The 17245-nt window shown below is 38.3% G+C and overlaps 1 protein-coding gene across 19 annotated transcripts in view; it reads right to left on the reverse strand.

The window, feature by feature from the left end:
* Positions 1 to 17245, reverse strand: part of Lingo2 (leucine rich repeat and Ig domain containing 2) — a 1357796-nt gene that overhangs the window by 1104115 nt on the left and 236436 nt on the right. The gene's annotated exons all lie outside the window — the stretch shown is intronic.

The following is a 17245-nucleotide window of genomic DNA, read 5'->3' on the forward strand; positions in this document are numbered from 1 at the left end:
GTGCTCTTATTCCAGATCAATCCCTCTCCCCAGGGAGTGCTAATAGGCTAAGAGCTATAGAGTCTGTTTTGTTCTATAAACCAGCAGGATCAAAGCTGGCTTCTTGGAAGACTCAATACTACTTCTGACTTTCTCCAAGAGGCCTGCTCTCCCTACCAGAAATTGATGCCACTTAGGAGTCTTTATTCCAAGCTCATTAAGATACATGGCATGCTTTAAGGAAAAAGAAATAGAGTTCATTAGGGAAAAGTCTGCCCCAAATGCATTTAGTTCAAGAAATAAATAGGTGCACAACTTATTAAACACAGGCTGAAGATACTGTGAACGCTTTTTTTTAAATGTCTTTAATATCAGTTTCCTACAATCATAAACTATGTTTTACTAGATCGTAGACCCTTTTCCCTAAAATTTGGCTGTATTAAAATAGTCTTGTCTCAAGACCATTAATCTCAACACAGCACTGTTCTTTTTTTTATTACAGTTTATTCACTTTTTATCCCAACTGTAGTCTCCTCCCAATCCTACCCTCCCTCCTTCATATCCTCCCATGCCCCTCTCTACTGATAGGAGAGGGCCTCCTCCCCTTCCATCTGACCTTAGTCTATCAGGTCTCATCAGGACTGGCTGCATTGTCTTTCTCTGTGGCCTGGTAATGCTGCTTCCCCCTCAGGGAGAGGCGATCAAAGGGCCAGCCACTGAGTTCATGTCAGAGATAGTCCCTGTTCCCTTTACTAGGGAACCCACTTGGACACTGAACTACCATGGGCTACATCTGTTCAGAGATTCTAGGTTATTTCCATGAATGGTTCTTGGTTGTAGTATCAATCTCAGAACAGACCCCTGTACCCAGATTTCTTGGTTCTGTTGCTCTCATTGTAGAGCTCCTGTCTCCTTCAGGTCTTTCTATCTCCCCCTTCTTTCATAAGAGTCCCTGCACTCTGCCAAAAGTTTGGCACAGCACTATTCTTTTTTTTTTTTTTTTTTTTTTTTACTTTTGAACGAATAACAGTGTCTGTGTTTCTTTTTTTTATTTTTCTTTATTAATTATACTTTACTCACTTTGTATCCCCCCCGTGGTTCCCTCCCTCCTCCTGTCCCAATCACTCCTTTCCTCCACCCTCTGCACGCATGCCCTGCCCCAAGTCCACTGATAGGGGAGGACCCCTTTTCCTTCCTTCTGATCCTAGTCTATCAGATCTCATCAGGAGTGGCTGCATTGTTCTCTTCTGTAGCCTGGTAATGCTGCTTCCCCCTCAGGGGGAGGTAATTAAAGAGCAGGCCAATCAGTTCATGTCAGAGACAGTCCCTGTTCCTATCACAATGGAACCCACTTGGATACTGAACTGCCATGGGCTACATCTGTGCAGGGGTCTTAGGTTATCTTCATGCATAGTCCTTGGTTAGAATAGCAGTCTCAGGAAGGACCCCTGTGCTCAAAATTTTTGTTTCTGTTGCTTTCATTATGGAGTTCCTGTCCTCTCCAGATTTTACTGTTTCCCACTTCTTTCCTAAGATTTCCTGCACTCTGCCCAAAGGTTGCCCATAAGTCTCAGTATCTACATTGATAGTCTGCAGGGCAGAGCCTTTCAGAGGTCCTCTGTGTCAGGCTCCTGACTTGTTCCCTCTTTTCTCCTTCTGATATCCAGCCTCTTTGCCTTTCTGGATAGGAATTGAACATTTTAGCAAGAGTCCTCCCTCTTGATTAATTTCTTTAGGTGTACAGATTTTAGTAGGTTTATCCTATATTATATGTCTATATGTGCTAGTATATACCGTGTGCATCCCTCTGCTTCTGGGAAAGCTCACTCAGGCACTATTCTTAATCATGGTTTCTAAAAAGGAAAGTGGGCTCTAAAAAAAATTATGTTCTAGAAAATTATTCATTGGACAAAAGATAAGCAAAAAATTCTGTTTCCAAATACACAAGAGAAATTTACATTACCCAGATATTTAAAATCAAAAGATCGTATATACACCATCATTTGTGAATAGCATTGATTAACAGAATTCCCCAAAATACTGGGGACATTTTGGTCTTTATGCAGATGCAAAGCATTTCATCTTTCGATTAATTTTAGATCATTGACAGAGCAATATAGTGCTGCAGACTACTGTTTCGGACAGTGTGGCCCATGGCACTGATGAAAAAAAATATGAATTTACCGTTATAAGGGACAACATGATATATTTGTATGATACTAGCTGTCAGGAGCTATGCTGCTTGTTTCCCATCTGTAATGACACTTAATTTTCACCATGCCTTATTAAGAATGCTCTCTGTCACTTTTATGCATATAAACAAAAACAGAGATATTATGTGACTGGACCAAGAGAAAAAAAAAAAGCCTGTGTAATTAAGTTTGCATTACCCCAGAGTCTACAAGCATGCCTCAGATTTTCAGAGGAAAGCTTGTAGTTCAAAAATATTTCTATGTCCCTTTTAAAAGCTATAGGAATGGAGGAAGGAAGCATCTAGCAATAAATAAAGATATTTCCAGTATAACTGCCCGACATTCAGTGACCTGTAACATTTAAAGTACACATTTTTAAAAAGTAAACTGACAATTAAATCATCTTTATTAGAACGAAGTTGCTATTTGTGTTTAAAAATAGTTAAGAATAGTTGGATAGGTACCTAAATTATATGTTGCTTTCAAATATTTTTTTTAAATGTGAATATTCAGGGTTAAAAAAATAAAAAATAAAGGGATTTTCCTCAAAGAAATGGAAAGTGAACAATACATTTCTATGTGAAAAGCTATGTGAACACTCTTAATGCAAGTAATAACACTAAAGACAAATAATAAAACTGAGAACACTAAAATGTCAGTAGAAGAAAAACTTTCAGATCCCATCTGGAGAAGGGACACATGCCTTCCCTTCTACTCACTGTAAACTCTGGTAATCAGAATTCAACTCAGAACATGATACAACATAAGCTCTGTAAATGAAATTGTCTACTATTACTAGTATATAATTTACCCCCTCCAAAATTTTTGAATACCACATAAAGGGAGTGAACCTGGGGAAAACAAACACATAAACTATCCTGTTTAGTTTAGTAACCTGAATTAATTAATAAGCAAAACCTAGGCAATACTTTCTTAAATACTTCAGGACCCATTTTATTGATATTTTATCTTAAAATATATTTAACCTTTATGAAACTTGCATGAAAAATGGAAGTAATGATCATGCTCTTTGATTAAAAAATGACTATAAAAAAGTACTAAAAATAAAAACATATTTATTTTGCAGAATAATTTGGAGGTCTATATTTTTTCTTCAGATTTAAGAGGGAAATTTTAAGTGTTTCTCTTTCAGCCCAGTACATGTTTACAATAGAGTTGCAAAGCCACAAAGCAAATTTGTATTACAATTCTTACCCACTGTGTGTCTATGAGTTCAATCCCCAAGAAATGTTGACTTAAGTCATCTGTAGATTGAAGGATGTCTCCTTTCTGTCATTTTTATAAAACCTAGCCAGAGCCATTTTATCGGTAAAGCACTTCAGGCCTCTAGACATAGAAGTTGAGAATAAAAAGGCAGTTCTTCTACAGTTCCTAAGAAATGTCCTTATCCTGTGAAGTTAAGATGTCATATAAAATTACCAGACCATGAAAAACAAGAATTAGAAGTTAATAACAGGAAAAGCCCAGAAGTGGCTTGGGAAGGAAGATTCTATTGCCTGCCCAGACCTGCAGCTGAGGGAAAGAGGATCCTGCTTTAATCTCCAGCACTGTTCCTGTTCCGGAGAACTATATGGGAAGTTTGTCGGTTAGGTAGGAGAATTTTCTTCTCACAGATGCATAAAGGTGGGAGACAGAATAGCACTGGAGTGAGCAGAGCCATATATGTGTTATATATTAATCCTTACAGTTACTGTGGCAAGAACTTTCTATGGGATTCAGTGGATGACTGTGTGTCCTAGTGACTTAAATTACATAAATGGCAGGTGGGGTTAAAAATCTCAGAGCCAGGCCAATGAGCTGGCTCAGTGGGAAATGTACCTGAGTTCAATCCCTGGAATCCGCATGGTGGGATGAGAAAACCGACCCCTACAAACTTTCTTCTGACCTTTATATGCGTGCAATAGCAGTTGTGCACACCCAGATACATGCACGCGCACGCGCGCACACACACACACACACACACACACACACACACATATATATATATATATAATTTTTACAAATCCTTATAACATTGAGGTTGTTTTTAATGTTTTTTTTCCAATTCATCACATTGCTTTCCCCAAGAATTGTTTTCAATGTCAGTCAAAAATATTAAAACCAGTCATAAATATAGTCATTTAAAATGGAAAAGAAATAGAATACAATAGTGTATTTTATTTTTCTAGAGGAGGACATGTTTTAATTGATTCCCACTGATCGGTTCACTATATCGTGTTCTTCACTGATCTTAAGAAATGGGAAACCCAAAACATACTGACTGCTTGGCATGTACCTTGTACTTAAGATTGGAATTATTCTTCAAGGTTACGCCCATTTTTGAAAGGAAGAAATTTAAAAAAAGGGTGATTCTGTTTTGAAGGTTCCATTGTCTACAACCAGCAGAACAGGACTGTGTAAGTGCTAACTCCTTTATAATAGAAATCTTCTAGTGCAGGGGACTCTGCCCACACAAAGTGAAGCACCATTCCCAGCTGCTTTGTCTACTGTTTGCTTTTAGGTTCTGATGCCTTGATTTCATAAAGTTAAGGCTGTAGCCTAGTTTTTGTGTCTAACACAATTACCAAATAATTATTTTTTATCAGTTCAGGAAATTTATATAAAATAGAGTCTAAATATTTTAACTGAAGGGCTTCTAAAAGGAAACTTCAAAGTTATAGACTGGAAAGTAATCTTACTATTGCCTGGCCCAGAACCACTTCCTAAGTGATTAGGGAAAAAGGCAGGTTGAACGAATCCTTATTTCACTCCTAGAAGGGTACTTAATAACAACGAAATCGAATGTGACCTAAAGCACTCCTTTACAGAAGTTTCTCCCCCCTTTCTCAGAGCTGTGTTGATGGAAGAAGTGCAGTATTGCTTTTAAATTTCTGAGGTCTTCTTATAGCCATCATCCAGTTTTGTTGGCACCTTTTAATCCTCTTGCCAACAATATTGACTTCTAGTCTTAGTTGTCTGTAGCAATCTAACAGAAAAAGCCTATCATCTGTGATCGTTGCTTGGCAGACAGAGTTAGGTTTATTTCTGATAAACAGAAAGGGAATGGATGTTCTCATAGCACTTGCAGTGTGAGATGTTTGGCACCTCTTTTTCACTTCTCTATTGGTGAAAAATGAAAGAAAGTAAAGAGGGGAAAGAGAGACTTCTTGATCATTTTCAAACGTGTCAGTAAGGATGCCTACTCAAAATCTTAAAATTATTTTTATCACATAGTAGTCTGCTTTATGCAAACGCTATTGCATATGTTAATAAAGTTTCATACATGAAGTTTAATTTGGAATTCTAGTAAAGACTGAACATCAGTTGAAGACTATATAAATTGGTTAATTAAATAAATGATCTTGAATTATAAATTAGACAGAGTGAATTATTTTCTCTATCTTAGAAGTGGCAGATGAAACACTTCCCTTGCAAATGTGGGAAAGCTCTTGCTACATGCCTTTGTTACAAAGCTCAGATTCCTATCATCCTGTTACAAGGAGCTCAGAGACGAATCATGGTAATTTCCAAGTGGCTCTTCTGGGGCTCAATGCTAAGCAGGATATTTTACAGTGATTCTTAGCAAAGTGGGAATTTCATCACAGTGAAGTCAGTGTGTACCTGTCTGTCTTATGTATCGACTAACAGCTATGCAAAGGTGAAGAGTAGCTCTGTCTTCTCTATTCTGAATGCACAGATAAGCCTCTGGTAGTAAACGTGCCATAATGCCTTTTGGATGAATTAGTCTCACTGTGTCTGTTCAGATATAAGTAGAGATATAAGATCAGAGTGTAGAAGTCCACTTCAGCTTCAAAACCACATGTCTCCATGACTATATACTTTCCCTTTCATAATAAAAAAAAAAATGCTCAGCAAACTCACAAGTCTCAGATGTACAAAGTTTATAATGGCTAGTCATATTCACAGATAAAGAGATTAAGTTAAAATAATAAATATATATAATGTCTTTATGTTTCTGAAATGTGAAATATTATTTTGATAGATAAAGCATTTTGAAAATAATTTTGATGGATAAAGCATTTTTTTAAAAAATTTATATATTCATTCTACATTCCTATCAGAGGCCCCTCCCTCCCTCCACTCCTGGTTCCACCCTCCTACTCCTTTCCTCCTTCCTCCTTCCCACCTCCTTTCTCCTCAGAAAACAGAAGGCCCCCTCCCCAACCACCCTCCCCTGCACATCAAGTCACATCGGGACTAAGCACATCCTTTTCCCCCTGAGCTGGGGGATATAGGGACAAGCTGGAGTACCCTCTCTTGGATAGAATCCTGGGAGGACAAGGAAGTAACTCTATGAGATACCTAGTGCTCTGTATGTGGAGACTTAAGTGCCCACCTCCTACAGCCAGGAAGGACTTCCAGTGGAGGGAGGGGGACACCAGCCCACCCACAGAACATTTGATCCAAAATTTACACTGCTTACAAGGTGTGCAGGCATAACACTTGGGTAGAGACTGAGGGATAAAACAGGATTTTAATGTAATTGATGGTATTGTAAGAAGGAAAAAAAAAATGCTCAGAAACCAGCACTTTATTATATCAAACCACAACACAATGTGATTAATTTGTAGTCCTATAGAAAAGAATGATCTTCTATAAATATCTGGTAAAAGATTACAGGCGTTTCTTACAAGAAGTCAGATCTTAAAGAGTATATGACCACATAAAAACATAACATCCACACTTATTCAAATAATGAAAAATAATACCTAGCTTTATTCTTTTTTTCATTCTTTTAAAAAAATCTATATTAATTACAGTTTATTCACTTTGTATCCCAGCTGTAGCCCCTTCCCTCACTCCCTCCCAATCCCACACTCCCTTCCTCATTTCCTTCCATGCCCCTCCCCAAGTCCATTGAAAAGGGAGGTTCTCCTCCCCTTCCATCTTACCCTAGCCTAACAGGTCTCATCAGGACTGGCTGCATTGTCTTCCTCTGTGGACTGGTAAGCCTGCTCCCGACTCAGGGGGAGGTGATCAAAGAGCCAGCCACTGAGTACATGTCAGAGACAGTTCCTGTTCCTATTCCTAGAGAACCTACTTAGATACTGAGCTGCCTTGTGTTACATCTGTGCATGGGTTCTAGTTTATCTCAATGCATGGTCCTTAGTTGGAGTATCAGTCTCTGAAACTTTATTCTTTTGGAAGCACAGATTTAAAATCTGGGCTGAGGAGATGCTCACGATGTAAGAGTACTAGCTGTATAAGCATGCCAAGAGTTCAAACCCCAGCATCCATGCAGGAAGAGATGTACATGGTGTACCTGGAACATAGGTGCTCTGGAGAACAGAGACACTAGGATCCTTAGATGCTCCATGCCAACCTAACTCCAGACTTAGGGAGAGTCCCTGTCACAAGTAAACAAGGTGAAGACTAACAAAGATGGGCACAGCATGTCCATTTCTGGCCTTTTTGAACATAGGTGAGCAAACACGCACACACATGTGCATACGTCATATGGTAATACACACAGTCATCCACACAGGAGAAAATAAAATAAACACTTGAAGATAAGAACATGAGCCAAATAAAATAAGCAGATTAAGACATCTCAGAAATCTCCTGGGAGGCATCAGCATTTTATACAAAGTTGATAATACATGTTTCACTGAGAAACACACAGCGTTTAAGAAATTGTCAAGAGCAGTAGTGATACCTAGGCAGAAAATGCTAAGTAATCAGCAAGTGCAAAGGCTTCTGGAAGCCCAATGCAGGAAGCTGGAGGTAGATGCGAGCAAAAGTTAATGCTTAGAAGGTTAAAAGGTGATATAGGACTTGACTCTGATCTGAGATTGTGGAGAACCAATAGATGTTTTTGAGGGGTTTTGAGATGGGAGGAAATGAAGGTGGCTCTTGTGCAGATGAAAAGCTGCAAAGAGAAAAAGTTAGAAGGAAGTAGATCAGCAAGGAGAAAACAATGTGTGACATAGGTGAGAACTGGGATGTAAGTCATGGAAGCCTCAGCACAGAGGGTGAGAAATGTTCTGCCCTGGGTGTGTTCAGAGAACACTTTGATAAGGAATTGCGAGACTTTTAAAGAAATGGAGGATTTGAGGTTGATACCTCCAGCATTTTGACCTGGAGCAATCAATGGGGAGCCACCACCACCTGGGAATTATCAAGGCGGTTTACATGCCATTTCTCATTTATAAGCAAATTATAAGTATATTTATGTTTGTAATGAGTTTAGCCCCTAGATAGGAAGGTAAATTTCAAAACTGAGTCCAGGTAAGGGTAGGAGAAGGAAATGTGAATTGGCAGTTGTGAAGGTTAGTGTTAACTATCTATTAACTAACTCTTAGTTAACTAAATAATGACACCTTTATAGGATCTAGAGTTACCTGAAACATAGACCTCCATGCATGCCCATAACTGAAGTGGGAACACACACTCAACACGGATGGCACCTCCATTTTCATGATGGGATCCTGGAGTGCCTAAAATGGGTTCTAAGAACCAGCAAGCATTCATAATTTTGTTTCTGATTGTAAATGTGATGTCATAGGCTGCCTTAACCTCTGACTGCTTGCTGCCTGACTTCCCACCATAATGGACCACACCTTTGAACTGTGAACAAGAATAAGCTCTTTCTCTCTTTGGTAGCTTTTTTCACAATATTTTTTATAACGGTGACATTAATATATCAGTTGACATATAACTGAGATTTTTTTAATTCTTTTTTTAACTCATTTGTTTAATCACTTGACAGCCTGATTGTAGCCCCCTTCCTCTTCTCATTTCAGTCCCACTCTCACTCCCTTCCCTCCATTCTCCCCTCTTGTTCACTGAGAAGGGGAGACCTCCAAGGAGAACTAACACACCCTGGCACATCAAGTGGCAGCAGGTCTAAGCACATCCTCTCCCACTGAGGCCAGACAAGGAGGCCCAGCTAGGCAAAAGGAATCCAAGGGCAGGCAACAGAGTCAGAGACAGCCCTAGCTCCAATTCTTAGAGAACCCACATGATGACTAAGCTGCATGTCTGCTACAGATGTGGAGGGAGCCTAGATCCAGAATATGCATGCTCTTTGGTGGGTGGTTCAGACTTTGTGAGCCCTATGGGCCCAGTTAGTTTACTCTGTAGGTGTGTGTGTGTGTGTGTGTGTGTGTGTGTGTGTGGTGTCCTTGAACTCTTGGATGCTGTCTATCCTTCCTCCCACTCTTCCATAAGACTTTGTGAGCTCGGGCTATTGTTAGGCTGTGGTTCTCTGCGTCTGTGAGATTTATTAAAATGAGATAAAGATGCTTACAGAGGGAGATAGAATGGGTGAGAAGGAAAAATGTCAGGAAGGAAAAGGAAAGGAAGGAGATGTATTGCTCTACTACATGCTTGCTTCTAGGAGAAGTAAAGGAGCATTGCAGAAGAAACTGAAAACTGCCTGATAAAACACCTGACAAAATGCAGTGACGAAAGTACTACTTCTAGGACAAGAGACCTGCTTTATTGTTTTGTTTTAACAGTTGGCTTTCATTTGAGACCATTAAACTTCCAAGCATGGCTTGCACAGAGAGACTCAAACTTCAGTTTCAGAACGCTCACCAGCTTACTCCTAACAGACAGTGTGCAGGGGCCTGTTGATGAATACCATTCTTAAATCCCACCTATGTACTTAATATCCTCAGTATAGAGAAGTAACAGATTCATAATATGCTTAGAATGCAATAGCAGTCATATTTACTTAACATACAGGCTGTATGTTAAATATATTTCCCCTACAACTTAACAAGAAAATATTGGTCCCACCTCGGGAAAGAACATCATCCTGACTCAGGTGTTTTTTAGTGATCAAGATAAATGTACAAATAACTGAGGTCAAAAGATGACCTATAACTGTCAGGAAATTAAGAAGGTATAATGCAATACAATAATAACAATAACAACTGGAGTAAGTTACTTCCATTGAGTTATTGTCATGTGCTTGATACTATATTTGTATTTTATGTAGGCATTAACTTTTAAAGACTTTGCTTATTATTATTTTAATTGTCTCAATTTAAAATTTCAATTTTCTAAAGAAATTTATGTGAGTACCACATTTACATCATTTCTACCCCGTCTTCTCCTTGCTACTGCTCCCAAAAGCCCTCCCATTGGAGCCCATGACCCCATCTTCTATAATTATTGTTTTACACACACACACACACACACACACACACACACACACACACACAGACATGCACGCACACACACAACCACACACAAAATCCATTGAACCATTTAATATTGCTCTTATATACATGTGTTTAGGACTGACCACTTAGGGTCGAATAACCTATAGATAGATAGATAGATAACCTACAAGGGAATTTATCTGTGTAGAAAACTAATTCTGCCTTTCTTAGCAACTACTGATCATCTCTGGTTCTTTATATAACGTTCATGGCGATGTGTGTATGTGAAAACTTTCTCATCCACAGTGGACTGTGTTGTCATTATGTAGGTCTTGTTCAGGCAACCATATTTTTGTAATATTTATTATGGGTCCTGCATCTCTGATAATATCTAGAAAACATTATCTATGAGCAGGTGGCCTGGCCCTAGTTATTACAATTTTTCCCCCTTCATGTAATGCTTTCTGATCCTCAGGTTATATGAGCTGCACTGTAAATCTATCCATTTTGGTTGAACACCTCATACACACTTATTGTCTGCACTTTGAAATTTGATGCTGCAAAAAAATTTATTTGACGAGGGATGAGAGCTATATTTGTCAGTGGGTATAAGGTCAAGTATTAGAATATAGTTAGAAACCATATTGGTGTAGGAAATGGCTGTGGCATGTTCTTCTCTAAGGTATATAACAAGATCAGCCATGGTTCATTTCCTAAGTTTGCAAATAACGTATGATCCCTTCTCGCTAAATTGTCCTTACATTCAATTAGACAGCTGTTGGGTACTCCCCACATATAAGTGACACTAATACATCATTGGGGATATCTTGCCAGTCAGGTCACTATTGTGGTTTACAGGCTTTATAACTGGGAAGAACCCGGTCATAATGGCTGAGATCAAGAAAACAACTGAAATCAAAGGCTGGAAGGGAGGCCAGGAAAGGGAAAACCTTAACACTAATGATGAGATTACAAAACAATTTATCTACCATGGAAAGAGGTGTGTAAAATCCCTCAAAAGTTAAAATCAGATTTCCTATATGGACTAACTACTTGATATATTCCCAAAGTATATGTCTTTGATATATGCCCAAAGTACTCGCCATTCTTTTATATATATCCTTGTTTCTCCATGTTCACTGCTGCTCTATACACAAGAGCCAGGAAATACTAAAAACTTAGATGAGTCTTCTTTCTTCTTCTTCTTCTTCTTCTTCTTCTTCTTCTTCTTCTTCTTCTTCTTCTTCTTCTTCTTCTTCTTCTTCTTCTTCTAATTTTTCTCTTTTTCTTCAAAATTCATTCACTTTGTATCCTAGCTGTATCCCCATCTCTCATCTCCTCCTGGTCCCACCCTCACTCCTTCTTCTCCCCAGCATAGCCCTTCCCTAGTCCACTGATAAGGGACATCCTTCTCCCCTAACCTATCAGATATCATCTGGATCTTCTTTCTCTTTGGCCTAGTAAAAAGTAGTTAATCAAAGAGCAAGCAACCAAGTTCATACCAGTAACTTCCCCTGGTCCCCCTACTACAGAACTTCCATGGAGACTGAACTGCCCATGGGCTACATTGGAGCAGCAGTAAAAGGTCCTCTCCATGAATTGTACATGGATAATTCATCAGTCTCTTCATGACCATATGAGCCCAGAATTTTTGGCTCTCTTGGTCTCCTTGTGGAGATGCAATTCCTTTCAGGTCTTTCTATCTCCCTTTCTTCCATAAGATTCCTTGCATTCTGTCCAAAGTTTGGTTATGAGTCTCAGCATCTGCTTCCATATCATGCTGCATAGTCTTTCAGAGCCCCTCTGCTGAAGGCTTCAGTTCTGTTCTCTGTCTTCTCCTACTTACGATGTTTACCTTGTTTCCTCTTCTAAATGGGAATTAAGCATCTTCCTTAGGGTCCTCCTTGTTGTATAGCTTCCTTAGGACTATAGATTTTACTATGTTTATCTTATATTATAAGACTAATATCCACTTATAAGTGAGTACATACTATCTGTGTCTTTCTACTTCCAGGCTACCTCACTTAGTGCTACCTCAAGATCAAGCTATACCACACATGGGCATATATCCAAAAAAATGCTCCAGTACACAACAAGGACATTTGCTCAACTATGTTCATAACAGCTTTATTCAAAATAGCCAGAATCTGGAAACAACCTAAATGTCCCTCAACCAAGGAATGGATGCAGAAATTGTGGTACATTTACACATGGAATACTACTCAGCAATTAAAAACAAGGAACTCATGAAATTTGCAGGCAAACGGATGAAAGTAGAAAAGATCATCCTGAGTAAGGTAAACTAGTGTGTTACATGAATAGAACACATTCCACACAGCTATAAAGACAAATGAGGGTGTCAAAAGAAATCTAGAGTTAGGAATAGAAGGACACAAGCAGTAGAGTGGAGCAATCTCACTGGGGAGGGAGGATGGAGAGCAATACAGAGGAAAAGTGATGAATGGGAGATAAAAAAAATGTTTAGGGTGTTTAAAAATTAACTAGTATATATTTAAATGGAGTTGCGCAAAGCAAGGTGACAAGGCTTCCCTCAAGACCTATAGACTGTTCAACAAAAACTCTAGTGTCAGACATGGGACACCTCAGGAGAGCCCAAGAGACCCCCAAAACTATATAGGCTGTAACCATTGCTTTTGGTTGCATCCCAGAACATAGTATGAGACCCTTTCGCTGAAAATAATATCCACTTTGGATAAAGGACCTGAAAGTCTCATCCCTGAAGACCATCTCTCACAGTACCAGGAGCCGCTATGTGAACAGCTGTGGGGAAAATCAGCCAATGTTATTTTAAATTTTAATATAATATAAAACAGATAAGGTTGTGGGTTATTTCTATCACTAGGAAGACCATGCATGACAGATTGAGTGCTGTAATTTCTTTCCAATGGATTTGGGAATCATCATTTTTTAGGTTGCAAGTCTTACTATACTGTAGATGACTTCAGTTGGTCGATCACATGGAATACCTGTCTTTTGTTTCTCCAGCTGTAAATACATGGATGTGATCACCAGACTATGAGGACAGATTGTGAAAGCTGCATGACTGACTCATGTACCAAAACTTCCTTTTTTTTCTGGGGAAGGACTGAAGAAAAGAGTCACATCAAAGTAGAAGTTGAAGAACTGGAGTTGATTGGAGATGTCTATTTCTCAGCCAGCACTGTAGTTCACACAAAAGAAAGGAAAGAAATTCTCCAAGAGTAGTAGTGAAAAACAAGTCTTCTATATCTGGGCTAATGGAAAGATAATGCCCTCCAATTATTACATTCGACTCCATTAAAGCTAAGATTTGCACTGACCTTGAAACCTCAGGAAGTGACTCAGATGATTACTTCAGGAAAAAAAAAATTTTTTTCCAAGATTACTTTTGAACTACCTAGAATTTTAGTGGAAAATTCAACTATTGCTTGGAAAATTTCTGGCCAATGCTCCATGATATTGGTTATGAAAACGCATTCCCAGTCGTTTTATTGAATAGTATCTACATAATGAAGCTGTTGAGTTTTCTAAAGCCCGTGATTTCATCATAGAGAATATGGGACTTGATAATCTATCCTTCCCTGGCTCTAATAACTTTTTAACCAGTGAAGGTCTTCACGAGGAAGCCTTTGTTCAAACTGGCTAAAACTATCATTCTGGGTATTCATTTGCCCCACAAAATGATACACACTGATAAACAAGAAAAAGAGCATTCAAAATTTCAGAAGTATTTACAAAGAATATTTTAATACTCATAATAAGCAAAGAAACACTTAGAATAATTGATATTTTCCTATACATAAATACATGAGGTAAGTAACTATAAGTCTCCAGCATTCTTCATGACAGCTATGAAACACTGTAGGTAATTGATTGCTTTTGGGCTCAGTTTGGCTCAGCTATTCAGTTGTCTTTCTGTCAGATTCATATAAGATTTGTCAAACAAAGATGTAAGCTCTATTTTTCTCATTTTCACCTAAAAGTTTTAAATCTCCCATGATAAGTCCAGATGTACTGACTAAAAGATTAAATATTAATGCCATACCTTTGTAGTAGCAGAATTTTGATGGTATTAAAGGCCAAACATATGCTTTCTAGCATTCCATGAGCAAGTGCTTCATGTGTTACCTTTAAGACTACACAAACTGCTTTTCCCTTAAAATATAAAAGTCTCAGTTTAAGACGGTTGCCATCAACTGTCAGATATGTGTTCTTCTCTACTGCTATGGCAGACATTATTGCCACACCCTTTCAAGGGCAAGAAAGATTTAGGTCCTTCAGTTTCATATTCTGATATGGAGAATACTGGATTCACAACCCTGGACTTTAGGAAGTTTGGGACCATTGATACAGATAAATATGTCTGCCCATCACCTGGGCATGTAAGCACTCTCAGCAATGGAATCGCAGGTGCAGCATGTCGAAAATGACTTCCATTTCCAGTAGCACTTACCAGATATAATGTACATTTTGCAATAAAAAGACAGCATCATGGTAAATTGCAGACTATGTTATCTATAGAGAAGCTATTTCACAACACTGGTACGATCCCATCTGTTATGTAAGATATTGACATTCAGTCATAAAATATGCTGAGATCTCTAAAAACTGAAACCGAATGTTACTAGCATTTCAAAAAAAAAAAAAAAAGAAAAAAGAAAAAAAAAAGCCCTTAAAGAGTTTCTTTGCCAGTCTGCATTTTACTACAGTGAGATTTTGAGGAAAACAGAAATGGAAGACTCAATCAATTCTCATTAATCCAGAATACAAAAATATAGGGAGACTCACTGGCAGATGGTTTGATTTAGTCAGGAAAATGTGGCCATAATCTAGTAGTAACATCTTTTTTTTTTTTTTTTCAAAAGAAATTTATCAGAGTGGTGCTGTAGTGTATCATTTCATTTCCAGGTGCAAAACATAAATATGTTAATACTTGAAATTCAGAGTAGGCTAATTTACCATTCTGATTAGAATTTCTTTGATTGATGAAAACAGTTTATCATATCACATGACCAATATTCCAAACCTCATATACACAGAACAGAACAAATTAACAAATGTGCACGGAATTCTCAGACAACTTTCTCCAAAACTATTTATCTACAAAACATAACCCAGGAGTTGACAAATGATAAGGAGCCTTTGATTTCATAATGTATCTACGGAATGGTTTGCAGCTTGCTTCAGCCTCTTTCTCATTTAAAACACTCTTTGCTTTAATATTTGTCTTTTAGGAGACGAGTAGTTGTATCAAATTAAGGAAGAAGAGGTCATGAATTTATAAGGAATGGGAGTGACACTGAGGAGTTGGATGGGGGGAAATGGGGAAGGATGATACAGAACCATACTCAGGTGTGAAGTTCTCAAAAATAAAATAATTAGAATCAAGCTCTGCCAGGCAGACGCTGAGACTTATGTGCAACCTTTGGGCAGAGTGCAGGGAATCTTAGGAAAGAAGTGGGAAACAGTAAGATCTGGAGAGGACAGGAACTCCACAAGGAGAGCAACAGAACTAAAAAATCTAAGCACAGGGGTCTTTCCTGAGACTGATATTCCAACCAAGAACTATGCATAGAGATAACCTAAGACCCCTGCAAAGATGTAGCCCATGGCAGTTCAGTATCAAAGTAGGTTCCAGTGTAATAGAACAGGGACTGTCTCTGACATGAACTGATTGGCCTACTCTTTAATTACCTCCCCCTGAGGGGGAAGCAGCATTACCAGGCCACAGAAGAAGACAATGCAACCACTCCTGATGAGACCTAATTGACTAGGATCAGAAGGAAGAAAAAGAAGTCCTCCCCTATCAGTGGGTTGGGGAGGGGCATGCATGCAGAGGGTAGAGGAAGGGAGGGATTGGGATGGGAGGAGGGAGGGAACCACGGGGGGGGGGAATAAAAAGTGAATAAAGTGTAATTAATAAAGAAAAAAAAATTTAAAAAATCAAGTCTGTTTTATCATCTCAAGGGTTTTCTCAATCCACTAAATAGTCATGTATTAACTAGTATGTAGTATGTGCTCATTGTATATGAGTTGTGCTATTTCAAAGCAGTGGTTTTTTTATACTTATTTTATTTATCTTTGCAAGGATCGGGCATTGTATTTATTATTATAGAGTGATGATTTCTAGATATGTAGATAAATCAAAGTTTAAACTCTGAAATTTATATGATATATCTCTCTACAAATGTATAAAATGACAACTGAGGGTGCAGTTTAATCAAACTTTTAAAGTTTAATGAAGTTTAATCTTATCTTAATCTAATTGGGTCAATAATATTTTAACTCTGAGGATTTTACTTTTCAGCACCAAAATTTTTTCCTAGTGACATGTTGAGCTGGACTCACGTCTGACACTAACAATATGACACTCTGTCCAATGGAGTGATATTTTTCGCTCAAAAGAGCAAACGGCATGACTGTCCTGAAACTGAAATGTCTGGATCCCAAAGCTGACAGCCCTCTTACCAATAGCACAGGGCTAAGACAGTAGACCATCATGCTGACTGACCTTTAGCAATGGCAGAAGCCTACTTTTCTTTTGTCCTATTGATGTGAAATGCAATGCTAATTAGACTATTGCAGCCTAATTTCTAGTATTTACAAAAGATACATTTTAAGGAAAAGGCATGTTTTGGAAATGAAGAATATCCCAACTCCCCAAATCCCAGGTTCTCCCATGATGAATATGGAATGCACTGTTTTGGAGCCTGCGTTAATGTTTTTTCTGGAGTGGAATGGGAATAACCACAACATAAAACAGTACTTTAGGGACTCGATTAACTGAAAACCAATTGCAACTCATTCCAAACATTTCCTAGATTTATCTATGTTTATAATAAGATATATTATAGTGCTTATTGAAGTACTGCATCTTCTTCCAAGTCAACAGTTTTGGGACCTTTGGGAGACAACCTAATTAAGTCACAGTTTCCTCATTTT

The sequence above is a fragment of the Meriones unguiculatus genome, chromosome 20 (assembly GCF_030254825.1).
Source record: "Meriones unguiculatus strain TT.TT164.6M chromosome 20, Bangor_MerUng_6.1, whole genome shotgun sequence".
Classification (NCBI taxonomy): Eukaryota; Metazoa; Chordata; class Mammalia; order Rodentia; family Muridae; genus Meriones; species Meriones unguiculatus.